Source organism: Staurois parvus, unplaced genomic scaffold (genome assembly GCF_062004578.1).
Source record: "Staurois parvus isolate SC_StPar_1 unplaced genomic scaffold, SC_StPar_1.0 ptg000714l, whole genome shotgun sequence".
NCBI classification, from domain to species: domain Eukaryota; kingdom Metazoa; phylum Chordata; class Amphibia; order Anura; family Ranidae; genus Staurois; species Staurois parvus.
Window position 1 is genome coordinate 7,063,436 of NW_028318510.1, and position 16,264 is coordinate 7,079,699.

The following is a 16,264-nucleotide window of genomic DNA, read 5'->3' on the forward strand; positions in this document are numbered from 1 at the left end:
TTTAGAATTTAGCATTCAATTGTAATACCTAAGTGAAGCATTGTAAAAATGGGACCTTTGTTGAATAAACTGTATAGTGGATACCTTAGAACTGTTCCTGAGGGGTAATTAATTTGCAGATGAATTACCTTTCAGGATCCCTCCAATTTTTTCAGTCCAGTACACACTTTGTTCATCAGTACCAAGACATTCTGTACATGTATCCAATATACAGGTTACTCCACAAAAGTTCCCTTTTTACAATGCTTCATGTATGTATTATATTTAGGAAATACTTTACATTATACTTTTTGGTGCTAAGTTCTAAATATTGGAAATATTGCCCCATGATTGGAATGATGAGCCTATGCTTACAGTTGCATTTAACCCCCTTTTTATAAAACTTGCTGACAGGCAGAGTATTTCTGACAGAAGAGACCCTATTGATCCACCCCTATCAGTGTCAGCCCATTTAAGCCACAAAAAAGATGGAACCTGGAAGGAAGACCAGGCAAAGATGGAATCACCCAAGACCAGACGGATCGGTGACACTGCATCCCTGGAGGGCATCTTTGGCAGGTAAGTCTGCCATAATGTGATAATATGCGGTAATATGCATACTAGCACATTATGGCATAACTCAGTTGAGACCACTAGAAAAAAAAATATAGCAGAGTTTGCTATCACTTTAACAATTGTGTGTATGCTACTCCAAGAATGTATTACTTTTATTATATCTGAGATCTGAAGGTGCATGCATTGGGGGGCTGATCTGAGGTGCAAAGGTGCAGAAATTAGGGGTGATCTGAAATGTTTATCTGATACTGTAGGGCTGTGAAAGACAGAGACAGGGATCACACAGCTTGCTTTTAAGTAAATATGAATATGATTTGTATGTGCACCAGTTAATCAATTTTTTCAACCTATTGTATAGCTGGGCTGGTAATGGCAAGTTAAACTCATTAATTATTAGGTAACAGTTATGAGTTTACCTTGCCAGCAAAACTGTGAGTACAAAAATTGAAAACTAACTAAGACTACAGCGCACTGTTGTTCACTGACACTCCAGTTGTTTAATACTTACAAAATATGTCTCTCAGTGTGCGAAAGGTCACTGATCAATATTTATCATAGTCTTTTATGTGTTATATGTAGCCTTGATGAAGAGGGGCCCTTTAAACCCCCAAAACATTTGACTTTTTATAACAAAAGAGACTGAATAAAATTGAATATGGACTTTATACATTCTGCTTTTGCTGCCGTCCTTCTTGTACACCCAGTCCCTACTCAAGCAAACAGTTGACCTTTGGCCACCACTCCTGGCAGAGCTGCCTAATGAGAATCACTCCCTCTTCACTGCTTAAGACATCTACTACTTAGATACTACTTACACATCTACTGGGCCAGCAGGGACCAGCTGAGATTCGATCCATCTATGGGCAGGGTGATTGTACCTAAGTCGATCCATCAATTGACTTGGGTACAACCAGCATGTCGGATTTTTAGCATGCGATTATTGCCAGAGGTTATAGCTGATAGCAGTAATCAATGTGTTCTCCCAGCAGGGACGGCTTCCCATGCCCCCCAGCCCCGCAGCGAGGAGAACACAATAGCTCAATGGGAGGGATTCCTCGATCAACAGTGACTGTGTTGATGAGGGAATTAAGCGATTTACATAAATCTACGGCCTGCCTAAGAGATCCAAATTCTACTGTTTTTTACTGTTTGTGTCCCCATTGGGGAGATTTCCCCCATCTCTCTTTGTGCTGGTGACCATTGTAACTGAGACAGAAACTGATGGGAAATTCAAAATTTGTCTCAGAACAAGAGGTGAGGAAAAATCGTCCAGTGTCACTAGGGTCATTTCTTCTGGTGACAACTATCAGAGAAGCAAATTCCCTTCAATTTGCAGAGATTTTCTCTTATTTCCTGTTGTATCTCTGAGACAGGAATTAAGAGGAACTCTCCCCAATAGGACATAGATAGCAAGAAATAAACCAATAGGGGGTTTAAGTCTTTCAATTCTCTATTCGGAACAAAAATAAAAGCATTAATTACACTGTTCAACAGGTAAAAAGTTTTGGGCATAAAATTAGCTAATCTTACATAATTTTGGGGTGCTGAAAACGAAAATGACCCTAAAAATGTTGATCGGCTCTAGTTTCCATGATATATTCACCCATCTAATGACGTAAGCCATTCAAAATTATGATGCAACTTCAGCTGCATATTGCGCAATTGATACTGGTGACCAATAGAAAATTGCATGTATACTGAGATGATGCAATATTAGCCTTTAATTGCATCACTTCACTGCATAAAAGCTGCAGTATCTGTAGCTGATTGTAGTTGGACAGCGTCTTTACATTTCGTTTTATGCTTATATAGGCTACTCAGTAATGCCTCGAACTTGTGTGAATAAAGCAGATAATTTCTGCTATATCTGCGGTGAAATAACTTTTATCTCACAAAAAAGGAGGATAACAGGAATGATTAAGAAAGCCTACAACTTGTATTTTGGCTGCAAGATAGGAGACCAGGACAAGAGCTGGGCACCACATATATGCTGTAATTCTTGTGGGACGGCACTGGAGCAATGGTTGAATGGAAAAAAGGCATCTATGCCTTTCGCTGTGCCAATGATTTGGAGAGAGCCAACAGATCATGTTAGTAATTGCAACATGTCTCTAAAAATTCATTTTCTACATTCGCATCTGGATTTTTTCCCACCAAACTGTGGAGCAGTGAGTGATGAACACGGAGAGCGCTTCCATCAAGACATTGCAGCTATGGAAAGAAGATATCAAGGTAAATGGAGCCCATCAATGCTTGCTGACTATTGCTGGACAGTTGTAAGAGATAGCCCTTTCCTCGAATACAAGAGAAAAGCCAAGAGAAGCAAAACCAACACAAACTGAAGACAAAACTAGTGAGAATCCTAAGTATTAAAATGATTCAACTTAGCTTATGGCTATAATTTTTCTTGGTAATCCTATGCAATATATTATGCCATTTAGGCTTTGTTATGTAGTCAATATCACTTGCTTTATATTTGTGGAAAGACATCTATCTATATAATTATTGTGCATTATGTAGTCATTACGCCTATAGTAGAAAACTTTCCGTTTACAGAAAAACTAGAGCCAATTGACAAATTTCATTGTTATATTTGAACTCAGAATGTGAAATTCATTAAGAAATGGATCCTTTTGTTTCCAAAACTGGCAAAAAATAAAAATTTGTTGAACAGTGTTATAAATACACTTTAATAAAATCTAGCCTCATCTTTTCAGTGCCAGAGACAAGCTGACTGTTTAATTGGATTACTATGTGGCAAATGAGGTTTAATGTTGATAAATGTAAGGTTATGCACTTGGAGGCTAAGAATATGCATGCATCATACATACTAGGGGGGTACAACTGGGGGAATCAATGGTGGAGAAGGATCTGGGGGTTCTGGTAGATCACAAGCTTAATAATGGCATGCAATGCCAAGCTGCATGCTCTTGCATGCTCTTGTATTAAAAGAGGTATAGACTCCAGAGAGAGAGATATCATATTGCTCCTGTACAAATCATTAGTTATATCTCATCTGGAATATGCAGTTCAGTTTTGGGCACCAATTCACAAAAAGAACATTGGGGAACTGGAGAAAGTACAGAGAAGGGCAACCAAACTGACAAGAAGCATGGAGTAGATCAGCTATGAGGAAAGATTAGAGGAACTGAATTTATTCTCTCTTGAGAAGAGGAGATTTAGGGGGATATGATTAACATGTATAAATACATCAGTGGTTCATATAGTTAACTCAGTGTAGAGTTATTCACCCTGAGGTCATCACAGAGGACAAGGGGGCACTCTTTATGTCTGGAGGAAAAGAAATTTAATCTCCAAACATGGAAAGGTTTCTTCACAGTGAGAGCTGTGAAAATGTAGAATAGACTCCCTCAAGAGTTGGTTCTGGCCAGCTCAGTGGATTGCTTCAAAAAAGGCCTGAATTCTTTCCTAGATAAACAGAATATAACTAGAAAATAAACCCTGTAAAAGACTGCAGCTATCCTTCTGAGGTAAGTAAGCAACTGGTGCTGGGGATTTTAGTGAAGATTATTTCAGGAAGGTTAGTGAGGGTGGATTAGACTAGAAACCAGAAGCCATGGTCTCTGGTTTCCCTACTCTCCACCATGACCGGATCTAGGGGGTGCTGGGGTGGGCTACACCCCCCACAGATTTCGGTTGTTACACCCCAGGCCGGTCTTTCCATTACAATATTATATATATATTGCTGCCACTCTCCCTCGAAAATCAAAAAATTATATAGTATCACCCCTAATCCAGTGACAAGCGGCGCATACATTTCAGAATGCTATCATTAAACATCAATTAACATTCATATATTGTGTCATTCTTTGTCTTCACCATTACTGATGTAACAGAAAATACATAAATGAATAAAATTATAATAAAATAACTGAGTATGACACAAAATTGTGACAGTCCGCGTATCCTGTGAAAAAATATATAAAAACTCAGAAAAAGTCCTGTGATAGAAAATAAAATAAATTGTTGAAATGAATTCATAAAGAAAAAATTAAAGTCCAGTGTTGAATTGAATTCATGTGACGTCAAGTGTTGAAACTCTGTGCTGAGCCCACCATGCACCCCCACTCAGGTGTGCACTCACCAGAAATAGCCTTTTTTAAAGCATAATCAAGAGGATATCCATTAACTGGACTAGGAGGTTGCTCCAAGAATCGCCCTTCTAAGACTGGTTGCCAGGATTATTGAAAAAATCCACTCTACCATATCATGGAAAGAGAAGACAAATATCCGCTCCAATAGTATATTAACCAAGATAAATGACTTTATTGCTCCAAGTAATGCACTTACAACATTAAAAACATCAACAAGCCCAAATGATCAATCCTAGTGTCACGCAGATACCGCATGGTGCTTTCACCACCTCCGGAACTGCCGTCACGTCACTTCCGGTTACGGATCTACGTCACTTCCGATCTGCCGCACCATCACGCCCTGATGCGTTTCGTCATATCTCGACTTACTCATAGGGGTCTTTCCATTACGCTGTGCCTGGCCACTGAGTGCCTGGGGTTGCTCTGGGGAGAGCAACCTGGAACAGTGAAGCCTGCAAAGGAGAAATGACAGGAGAGAGCCGGGAGGTGCAGGCTGTCCTTTCCTCTTCTGTACGTGGAACAATTTTCCATAAAGCAGATGACACAGGATCACTCTTACATCAGCATATTCAGTGTTTGATTCATTCCCTGCTCCCTGCTGCTGAAAGATGAGTGGTTATTTGAGGAGATAGTGAATGTGGGGGGATGTGTGCTGGAAGTAGGAGGGTGATTGGGGGGGGGGGGTGGTTGTGCTAAAAGAGGGGGCATTTGGGTAAGATGGTAGGATTATTTTCTGCTATGAAGGGTATTTGTGCTAGGTGGGGGATTGGAGGGAATTTGTGCTAGGAGAGGGGATTGGGGGCATTTGAGTTAGGAGAGGGAATTGAGGGGAGGATTTGTGTTAGGAGGGGGGATTTTTGTTAGTAGGGGGGATTGGTGGGATTTTGTACTAGGATCGGGGATTGGGGGGGGGTTGTGCTAGGAGGGAGGATTGGGGGGCTTTGTGCTAGAATGAGGGACTGGGGGTGTGCTAGGAGAGGAATTTTGGGTGGAATTCATGCTAGGAGGGGGGATTGGGGGGAATTTGTGCTAGGAGAGGGGATGGGGGGGAGGAAGGATTTGTGCTGGGAAGGGCAATTTGGAGGGGGTTGTGCTAGGAGGAGGAATTTAGGGGTATTTGTGTTAGGAGGTGGGATTGGAGGATTTATACTAGAAGTGGGTACTTAGGGGAGAAGATTTGTGCTAGGGTGGAAAATTTGAGGAGAAAGAGGATGTGTGCTAGGAGTGGTGAAGTAGAACTACAGGTGAAGTTTTATTTTTTTGGGGGGATGGGGTTGCAAGTAGCTGGTCTTGCCTATGGCGCACTAGTCCTGACTAATGGCTTACATTTTGTTTCTCAATAAAAAAGGAGGTAATACTTACCTGTTCTGTGCAGCGATATTGCACAGAAAGGTCATGTTCTTCCTCTTCTAGCAGTCCCCGCTGGTGGTGTCAGCTTCTTCCTTATGCGGGTGCCTTCTTTATGAAGCTGGGTGCTAAGGAGGCACACATGCATGCAAGGTCCCAAGTCGGGCTTTCTGTGTCCATAGAAGTGCACGGTCCCAGTAGGCCACACTCTTGCTCCCTTCTCACAGGAGTTTTACTGATGACAGCAGGAGACTATGGCTCTGCTGCCCTGCCCTCAGTGTCCCTTGTGAAAGCAGTAAGTGAGAAAAGTGGTGCTGGAGATATAGAGCAGGTATGTGTTATGGACAAAGGTAGGACAAGTAGTGGGGTATTTTTTTTACCTTAAAGTGGTTGTAAAACCTTGCATATACCCTGCATATATTGTACTTGTTTATCTGCAGTCTTCTATTCTCTACATCCATTCAAAGTCCAGAATTTATAAAGCTTTTCTGAGCTTCCAGAAAAGAGGGGGTGGAGAGCTGAAGTTACACTCTGCAGAGCCCAGTGAGGAGAGATCCGGGAGCTGATTGGAGGAAGGGGACACACCCCCTCCACACAGCTCACAGGACAGATCTGAGGCTGTCAATCTGCTGGAGATCTCTCCTCTGCCCCCATTTTTATCTATGTGTCAGGAAAACTTGTCAGAAGTGACTCATGCTGATAGCATATAGACTCAGCTAATTGCTGATAGAATTGAGGCTGCAGAGAGGAATGACACTTGCTCCAGTGCTCTGGACTGAGACAAGTACACACTATACAGGGGTATGCTTTGTTCATATTTCATGTCTGAGGTTTAAAATCACTTTAATGGACAACGGACAGTGCTCTTCTAAAACACTAATGCAGATTTTCTTACTCTTACATTTATTTCCAAATAGTACATTAATAATAATGCACAGTCCTGTACAAGTACTCTTTCTCAAAATAAATAGCACATTTGCCTATTTTTAGCAAAGTGCAAAGATTGCTTATTTGTCAGCTTAATGGTAAATGTCGTCCAGTGTCACCTTGGAAAATATTTTATGCTATTAACAACTCTGACTAAAAATTAAAACAATAAAATCATTATTCTTCAGCAACATTACTTCATTTATTTGAGTGTTGTGAAGGTTAGCGGAAAATCTTGCTAGGCAGCATGTCAGAAAGTGTTAGCGGTCATTCAGGACCCTGTACTTCTACTGCCTGTTCCAGTGTGTGTAATATGTCAGCATATACAATGTAAGTGGTTCCCCGAGTACAGCCTATCTTTGTCTCCAGTGCTTTCCCTGTATTCTCCTCTTACAGAGCAAGGCTATGCTTCGGTGCCTTTGGCATTATAGCGAATGTATAGTGGTTTTGTAGCTGTTTTTTTTATGGCCTAGATTAAAAAAAAAAATTATGAAAAAATATTTTTTATTCAGTTAAATATAAAATACTGCACACAAATATTATGTCGTTTTCTATCCAACCAGCAGGTGCAGCTTTGTTTTTATTCTTTGCCTCTATTTAAACAAATGGTTATTTAGAGATCTCCATAGCTCAAGCTAAAATATAGACATGCATATGAATCAGTGAGAAGAATGATTCATCCTGTAGCAGACACCTGTGTCCAATAATTCAGTCAGACAGACAGAGCCCCAAATCTGGTAGTGTCTACTGTGCTGTCTCCCTAGTTAGCCCGCAGTGCTGCTAGAGTCCTTTGTCATGTATTAAATGGCTTTTTTGTAAATATAGAGCATATACACCATTCAGTCATAACAATATGACCACCCACCTAATATTGTCTAGGTCCCTCTTTTACAGATAAGACAGCCCAGACCCATTGAGGCATGGACTCCACTAGACCTCTGAAGGTATGCTGTGGTATCTGGCAGCTAGTGTATGTACTTCAATCTGTCATGATTTCAGCCTCTTATAATGCTCTGTACAGTATCATTCAGTCTAGTAGAGAGAAGGGCAGCACTAGTGTAGCACTACCCCCTTAAGAATCGCTGAGTATTCGGGTCCCCCTATAGTCCTATACATCCAGGCAACACACATTTCCTTTAGACTTGCATCAGGAGACAGTAACCAGTCCTTGAGCTTTGTTTTGAAGTTTTATTAGGGGTACTAGAACTTGGATGGGGTGAGGGGTGTGTGGGATGCCCAAGGACATTGGCAACAGATGACAAACTTCTTAGCAACTATGTCTAAGTCTTTACAGCAAAACGTCTTCTAGAGAGCTGGCCAGCATCCCTGAATCCCTGGGCAGGGGATCCAGTGCCCATCACCGCAGTGTGAATAGTCTTGGGTAAAAAGCTAATCCGGTTTCCCACCAGAGTGCCTCTTTCTCCTTGCTGGCCCAGGGGATGCAGGTCTACTCACTTGGTCCTTCTTCTGTGTTGCCAGGGAGTCAGTGGCTGGCACCAGGCCTTCTAGCTGGGCCGCTCCTTCCCTGCCACACAGGTGGTCCGCTCTATGGGGGCCGGTGAAGTCCCAAGCTTTCCTCAATCTAAGGTCTCTCTGCCTGAGGTGAGCCCCTTTCCCATTTGGGCCCCCTTTGCAAGCTTCTGCATCTCTTCTTCTCTCACACCTTTCACCTGACTCCCTCTCCTACTCTCCTGTAGCTGAGCAGGTTCAGTTACTCTTAAAAGTTGTCCTGGCCCCTTGCCAACCCTTGCCCCTTGCCAACCCTCCTGTTGGGGACCAGCCACTCCTCAGATCAACCCACAGCTTCTAGACCTTTCTCCAAAGTGCTAGAGCAGGGGGAAATTCCAGAGGGCTGGTCTGCAGAGCCTCTCAGCTCTTACCAAAATTTTACCCCTGCTAGCTATCACACTCAGGCTGCTAATCAGCCCTAACTAACAATTGTAGTCTAGCTTCCCCTAGCTAACTAAGAGGGTGCTACACTAGGGGCCACTCCAATATGCTGCAGTGTTGCCAGGATCATGCTGACAACAGAAGAGAGCAGGGTGAGCAAAGGGGTGAAATGCAACTGCGCCTTCACTGTCCAATCACAGGTTGGTGTTAGAGAGGTGACCTAGCTTTATTGCTTAATTGCGGCAGAGAATAGGTCGATCATCAGCCTGCCTGTGTCTCAGGGCTGGATAGACAGAAATATGAATCCTTTACAAAATTAAACTGTATATTTAGCTGTTTGCCTGGGGTTCAGCTTTAAAATTCATAAAATGAAGTCTTAGATCTGCCAATACTGTCTGATTGACATTAAACTTTACTACCAAATTTGTTAAAATTTGCAGGCAAGCCGATGCAAAAGTACATTTTTTCTTTCTCTGCCTTTGCCAAGAGAGACGTGTTTGAACCTATTTCAGGTCTTATGTCATCAAGTTGTGATCAGATTACTCCCTCCTGATTGCAGAAGCAGCTTATCCGTGTCACGCTTACAGTGCCTGCAGCCACCACCTCCCCGATGCAAAGGCTGCTTCATGCTCTGATCACAGTGTGACTCTACTCTGTCCAGCAGACCAAGTCAAGTCATAAAAAAAGATTGCCGCTCTCACATGAATATGACCTTTCTCATAGCTGCAGGTCCTGATGACAAGATAGAAATATAATAGAATATTCATTAGGAGAATCCTCAATGGATGGAGATTTCACAGCCGGGGGGAGTCCAACAGAAACTAATTGCCAGCCAATAGTCATTGATTTTAATTTAGCACACCACGGCTGGTCATTAGTTACTTATCGTCTCATTTCACCACTGCAAAAAGTGTTTCATCTTATTAATCGACTTCAGGAACTATGGCACTGAGTTATGGAGAAGTGAGGGCAGATTTGTAAAAATGAGGCTGTTGTTTTTAGCAACCAGTCAGTTTTTTAATTAAACATGGTATTAATTATTATTATACAGTATTTATATAGCGCCAAAGGGTATGCTCAGTGCTGTACAGTAGCAAGGGGGACAGAACATGAGACAAGACAGTAACAATACAATACACGAAGGTTTCGAGGGCCCTGCTCTTTCGAGCTTACAATCTAGGAGGGAGTGGTACAGGAGGAGATGGCTGTGGGGGATGGAGTGGTGGGAGGAGTGGAGGAGGTTAGTTGTTAGGTGAGGTCAGGTGTTAGGTGAGGTTGGGGTAGGCTTCCCTGAAGAGGAGGGTTTTCAGGGTGCGTCTGAAGGTGAGGAGGGTAGGTGACAGTCTGATGGATTGGGGTAGGGAGTTCCAGTGTATAGTACATATGTAGTTTACACAGAAGATACAGGGGAAATTCTATCTAGGTTTGAGTGGCATACTTATAAAGAAGCTAACGATGAAAGGCATATGTGGATCTCTAGCAACTATATTTGTTTTCAACTTTGTCCAGCTTGGCACAATCTTAAACTTTTATCTGTAGGGCTGCTGGAGATGCCGTGCTATACAGTGCTCAGCATAAATGTGTACACCCCAACAGATGTGTCAGAAAACCTTTATTTTCCTTTCAGAATCAGTATTTTCTATGGGACACTATACTACAAAATACTCCCACAAATGCAGGTCATTGATTGCAAACAAGATTTGTTAATTTGCACACACAAAAAAATATTTTTCCTAACAAATTCATTCAAGAACATGTTGAAAATGTTAACACACCCCAATGAAAGTCTTAGGATCAAAGCTACATTTTTTACAACAAGACCCTAATTAACAAGAATGTAACTACAGTTGAGTCTAATTATTCAATAAACAGGTGTCCAGCAGACAGTTGATTATAAAAGGGTGTTACTTAACAAAGAAAACCCTTTCCCATTTCATGCTGTCAGCAATGGGACCACATGGCAGAGAAATGTCACAAGGCCTGAGAAAGAAAATAATTTCTTTACACAAGAAAGGTGAAGGCTACAAGAAGATCAGCAAAGCTTTACTTATCAGTCAGAATACTGTAGCAAAAGTGATACAAAAGTTCAACAAAAATGGAACTGCAACCATTTCACAGAGACAACCAGGCCATCCACGGACGTCAACACCTCGACAGGTGCGTCTTCTGTTGAGAAGGGTTGAAGAAAATCCTCATGCAAGTTCACTGCAGTCAAAGTCAAACTGGGGGGATTGTTTCCCGTGACGTAATATGGCATACACTGTAGAGGAATGGCATGCATGGGTGTCGTCCATGAAGGAAGCCTCTCCTAAAGCCCATGAACAATAAAGCCCTCCTAGAATTTGCCAGGGCCCATGCTGAAAAAGAAGATGATTACTGGGACTCTATATTTTGAAGTGATGAGACCAAGATAAATGTTTTTGGAACTGATGGCTTCAAAAATGAATGGCGTCACAAAGGTGAGGAGTACGAAGAAAAATGCATAGAGCCTACAGTGAAACATCGTGGTGGCAGTGTACATCTATGGGGCTGCATGAGTGATACTGGTGTCGGGGGCTGCATTTCATTGATGGTATCATGAATTCACAAATGTACTGCTCTATATTAAAAGAGAAGATGCTACCATCACTCTGTGCCCTAAGTCATCGTGCACTTTTCCAACATGACAATGATCCAAAACACACATCTAAAGGCACTGTTGCATTTCTGAAGAAGAACAAGATGAAAGTGATTCAGTGGCCAAGTATGTCTCCTGATCTGAACTCAATCGAACACCTGAAGAGAAAAGTTGAGCATCACTCTCCATTGAGCATCTAGGCTCTAAAAGAGGTTGTTCTTGAAGAATGGAAAAAGATAGATGTGGCAATATGCCGCCAACTTGTTTAATCCATGCCTAGAAGACTTGGTGCTGTCCTTACAAATCATGGAGGTCATACAAAATACTAGATGTAGTAGTTTTTGTTGTGGGGTGCGTTCATTTTTGCATCAACTAATTTGAGTAAAACTGAAGATGTTGTAATCCAAGTTATATTATTAACCTTACTTCCATGTAATGAGCTGAACAAATGTTCTATAAAATTCAGTTTTAACAAAATGTTGGAAATTGTTCTTGTGTTTATTGAGATATTGATTAAAATCTTACTTTTCAAAAGGGATGTACTCATTTATGCTGAACACTGTATACAGTGATAATATAATAGGTAAAATACCGCTTCCATTCAAAAAGACCCCAAAATCTCTCCTTTACCTTTAAAAGCAAAAGATCAAAAAAAAAATTGTTTTTGATCTTCTGCTATTAAAAAAAAAAAATTGTTTACATCCGGCCTGGACCAGAAGTGAGGTTGCTTCGGTTCTTCAAGGCCATAGAGGCAATGACAGACAATAGAGTCTCTCATTAGCTGTGTGACCAGTTGGCTGCAGCGTCGGTTCGTTTCTCGGGTGCACCAGTTGTTTCAGTAAGCGGCAGGGAAAGGGGGGAGTCCCCTCTTGCCGCTACTGAAAGTGATCCAGTGGCTAATGAGCCACTTGGACCACTTTCATGGGAAATCCAGCTGCCAACTGAAAAGAAAGAGATACTGGGGTTATGGCTGATATTTTCAGCCATAACCCTGGTAAACCACTTGCAAACCACAACGTATATATACATTTTGCAGTTGGCAAGTGGATAAACAGTGATAGCCATGATTTTCTGAGTACTGCTCAAGCAGATTTCTTTCTGCACACTGAACACAGAGGGTCACTCTCTGATTGGACGTTGAGAGATTGAAATGTCATCCACCCCTCCTCCAATCACAGAATATCTTGTAGTTACAGATAGAAATACAAGGCATTCTCTGAATGACAGCAGTGTCATTAGAGAGACAATCTATATTCTGCGTGCAGAGGGGAAAAAACTCAGGCTGGACCAGTGTGAGTTGGTAGTAAAGATAATTGCTGGACTTCCACACACACATATATACACTTTATTTGCTAAAATAAAATGATGTCATATTTGTAATGCTTATAATAATAAAGGTACTGTGGGAAATGCACTGATGGCAGAAAGAAAACTGATGCAACCTCGCAATTGTTGAGGAATGCCATTTACAGAGCTGTAAAGCCCTGCTGACATGTTCGCTGTATATTTTAATTTGTATACTTTTCCATTGTTTGAGATGTGTAAATGTTTACATTGCAGACTGTGTACATATATGGGATGATAGAGCAAGGTAAAGGTGATGCAGAGCATCCCTATGGAGATACCACAATATCTGTTATACTCTGTATTAAATGTTAGTGGTTTCTCTGGTTTGCACGTTCACAGTCTTCCAGAACTGCCCTTATGGATGGGCAGTGCTGTAGCATAGTGGTTATCACTGCTATCTTGCAGGCGCAAGGTCCTGCTCTAAATTCCCAGCAGGGTCTTTATCTGTCTGGCTTGTCTTCTGTCCATTTGATTGAGCAACTCAATAGCTCCACCCTGACTAGTTTACTCAAACATTATGTTCTCAAAAGGCAAGGACGCTATGCCATGTCATGTCCTTAATATATACTCTCCTGGCATATAGGATGACTAAAACAAAGCAAGAACCAAACTTAAATCTGAATCAAAGATGGCCACTGCAATACCAAGCCTCAGTTTAAATTTAAGATGGCCACCGCAATACCATAAAATGACCAAGCCTCTTTCTGGATTCAAAATGGCATCTGAAGACTAAATACCGTTACTTACTCCATCTTGAAAGTCATGATTAAAAAAAAACACATCAAACACTTCTCCTGATAGATTATGCACATGCCCATAACATCCCTTTATGTCTCGTGATGATCGATGCGGAAAAAGCATTCGATCGTGTTGACTGGCAGTTCCTCCAATTGTCTCTGCAACAGATTGGGTGAGGTCCTCAAATGCTAGCAAGGATATTATCCTTGTACTCTTCTCCATCTGCCAGAATCAAGATCAATGGCTCCCTGTCTCCAGCGTTTTCAGTCTGGAATGGCACCCACAAGGGTGCTCCTTATGCTTTCTTTTCGATGTACTTGCTATGGAACATTTGGCAGTAGCCCTACGGTGCAATCCCAACATCAATGGAATATCAATGGGCCCCCTCCATGCTAAATTGGCCCTATTTGCATATGGTCTTCTTTTTGTAACACAGCCACACATCTCACTACCCTGTATATTGCAAGAATTCCACAAATTCGACCTGGTCAGCAACTTAAAAGTGAATTATACCAAATCAGAACTGCTGAATATCTCCTTAGCCTCGGAAGGCTTACAGCGAATTTCCTCCACATTTCCTTTGAAAAGTGGTTCCACCTCTATCAGTTATCTAGAAATTCAGATACCTACAGAGTTGTCCCAACTCTATTTGATGAACATTCTGCCTTTACTCCATAGGACTCAAGCAGACTTATCATCTTACGCCACCAACCGATTGTCCTGGTTAGGCAAAGTAAATACCTTGAAGATGGATGTTCTTCCCCGCTTTTTACATAGTTACGTAGTTAGTCTGGCTGTAAAAAGACAAAAGTCCATCCAGTTAAACCATTAAAAAAAAAAAAGTTATAATCCTATACCCACAGTTGATCCAGAGGAAGGCAAAAAAAAAACAGCAAAGCATGATTCAATTTGTTCCTGCAGAGGAAAAAAAATCCTTCCTGATCCCCTTAGAAGCAATCTCTGGATCAACTTTATCTATAAATGTTAGTAACCAGTTATATTATTCTGTGTATCCAAGAAAGAATCCAGGCCTTTTTTAAAACAATCCACTGAGCTGGCCAGAACCAACTCTTGAGGGAGTCTATTCCACATTTTCACAGCTCTCACTGTGAAGAAACCTTTCCGTGTTTGGAGATTAAATCTCTTTTCCTCCAGACGAAATCTATTTCAAGCGATCCCTAGCCATCTCCCCTACTCTTTCTTTGAGAAATGACGCCGTCTATTTTCCACCTTCATCTAGAATACATGCCCCCCCTGGATTCATTTGACTATGCTCTCTCTTCTTAAAGTTAGGGGGGGAGGGAGCCCCAGATGCCTCTCTCTACCATAAAGCAGCTGTACTTACCTGAATCCTAGATTGGATTCATAACTTCATGTGTTCTTTTCCAAGCTGTACCGTGGACCTCACGTTCTTATAGTCAAAACCTTTCGGTCCTTAGCAATCTTAGTAGACATACTCTTCATATATGGGACCACGGTATGTCTACATATGGCCTTTCTAAATACGGGACCCTTGACCCCGTTCTTCGGGACCCCAGCTTTCCCCCGGCTCTCTCTGTCTCCGGATTTGGAGAATGGAACAAGACCACAGAAGACTTACCCAGGTCCTTCATGTGGACCCATCTCTGATGTCTATTTCTTTCCTTCTCTTCCTGTTATTTTCACTTCGCCAACAGAATTTGAATCCATTTTATTACAATCCGAACCTCCCACCCATGTAGTATCTCAATTATATTCACTTGTTCTAAGTGCATCATCTCCTGATTTTCCTCCGTATACTCACGCCTGGGAAGAGGGCTTGCAACACTACATTCCGCCTTCGAACTGGCAAAAGTGTTTTATTTTGACCCACAAACTCTCCCTGGCAGCCAAAACTCAGGAAAAAGGGTTTAAACTAGTAACTAGATGGTATAGATGCCCGCCGATTCTCCACCAGTTAAACTCATCCATCCCAGATACCTGCTGCCATTGCCAGCACTCATAGAGCACTATGCTACACATTTGGTGGACCTGCCCCCGTCCGGAAATTCTGGTAACGTATTTTAGATATATACAGTAAACTGATGTCAACATCTGTTCATCCCTTTCCTGAGATAGCCCTTCTCTCCATGATGCCGGGACCCCTTAAATCGGTAAAAAAGGACATGATGAGACACTTTGTGGCTGCAGCCAGGGCGGTCATCCCACGCCACTGGAAATCAACTAATGTGCCCTCCCTTGGGGAATGGGCCAACAAACTAGAATCTCTACATGACTTTAAACACCAGTTGGCGCAGGAAAGGAGGACCAGCTCTCACTTACCTGGACCTCCTGGTCCATATTTCGATACTCTTCTGAGTTCCATTCAAGGGTTGACAGTGATACCGATCCCTAATCTGTGTAGCCATGGTGGAGCGTACCTACTATTTTTTTCCTTTTTTCTTGTTTTTAACTTCTCTCCCCCTTTATCCCTTTGTTCTCCTCTCATAATAATATATAGTCAAATGCATTTAACATCACTTTTCTACAATCTGAGACATGTTCCCATTATCCCTGACTTTTATGTGTTCCAATGGAGCCATAGAGCCTACTATTTATGTATTCATCTATGCTCATAAAATTGCTCACATTATGGGTGCTTTGTGCCCTTTCTCAAACTTGTCTAACCATGTTCATACAAAACTGTAAGTGATATCATCCTGACAAAGCAAAATGTTGCCCTCATCTTTGTCTTTACCTTTTCACCATC

The 16,264-nt window shown here is 41.8% G+C and overlaps 1 pseudogene; it reads right to left on the minus strand.

Annotated features, from left to right (window-relative positions):
• Nucleotides 1-1,861: 1,861 nt before the first annotated feature.
• On the minus strand, nucleotides 1,862-15,855 carry LOC149445736 (uncharacterized; annotated as a pseudogene).
• Nucleotides 15,856-16,264: the final 409 nt, after the last annotated feature.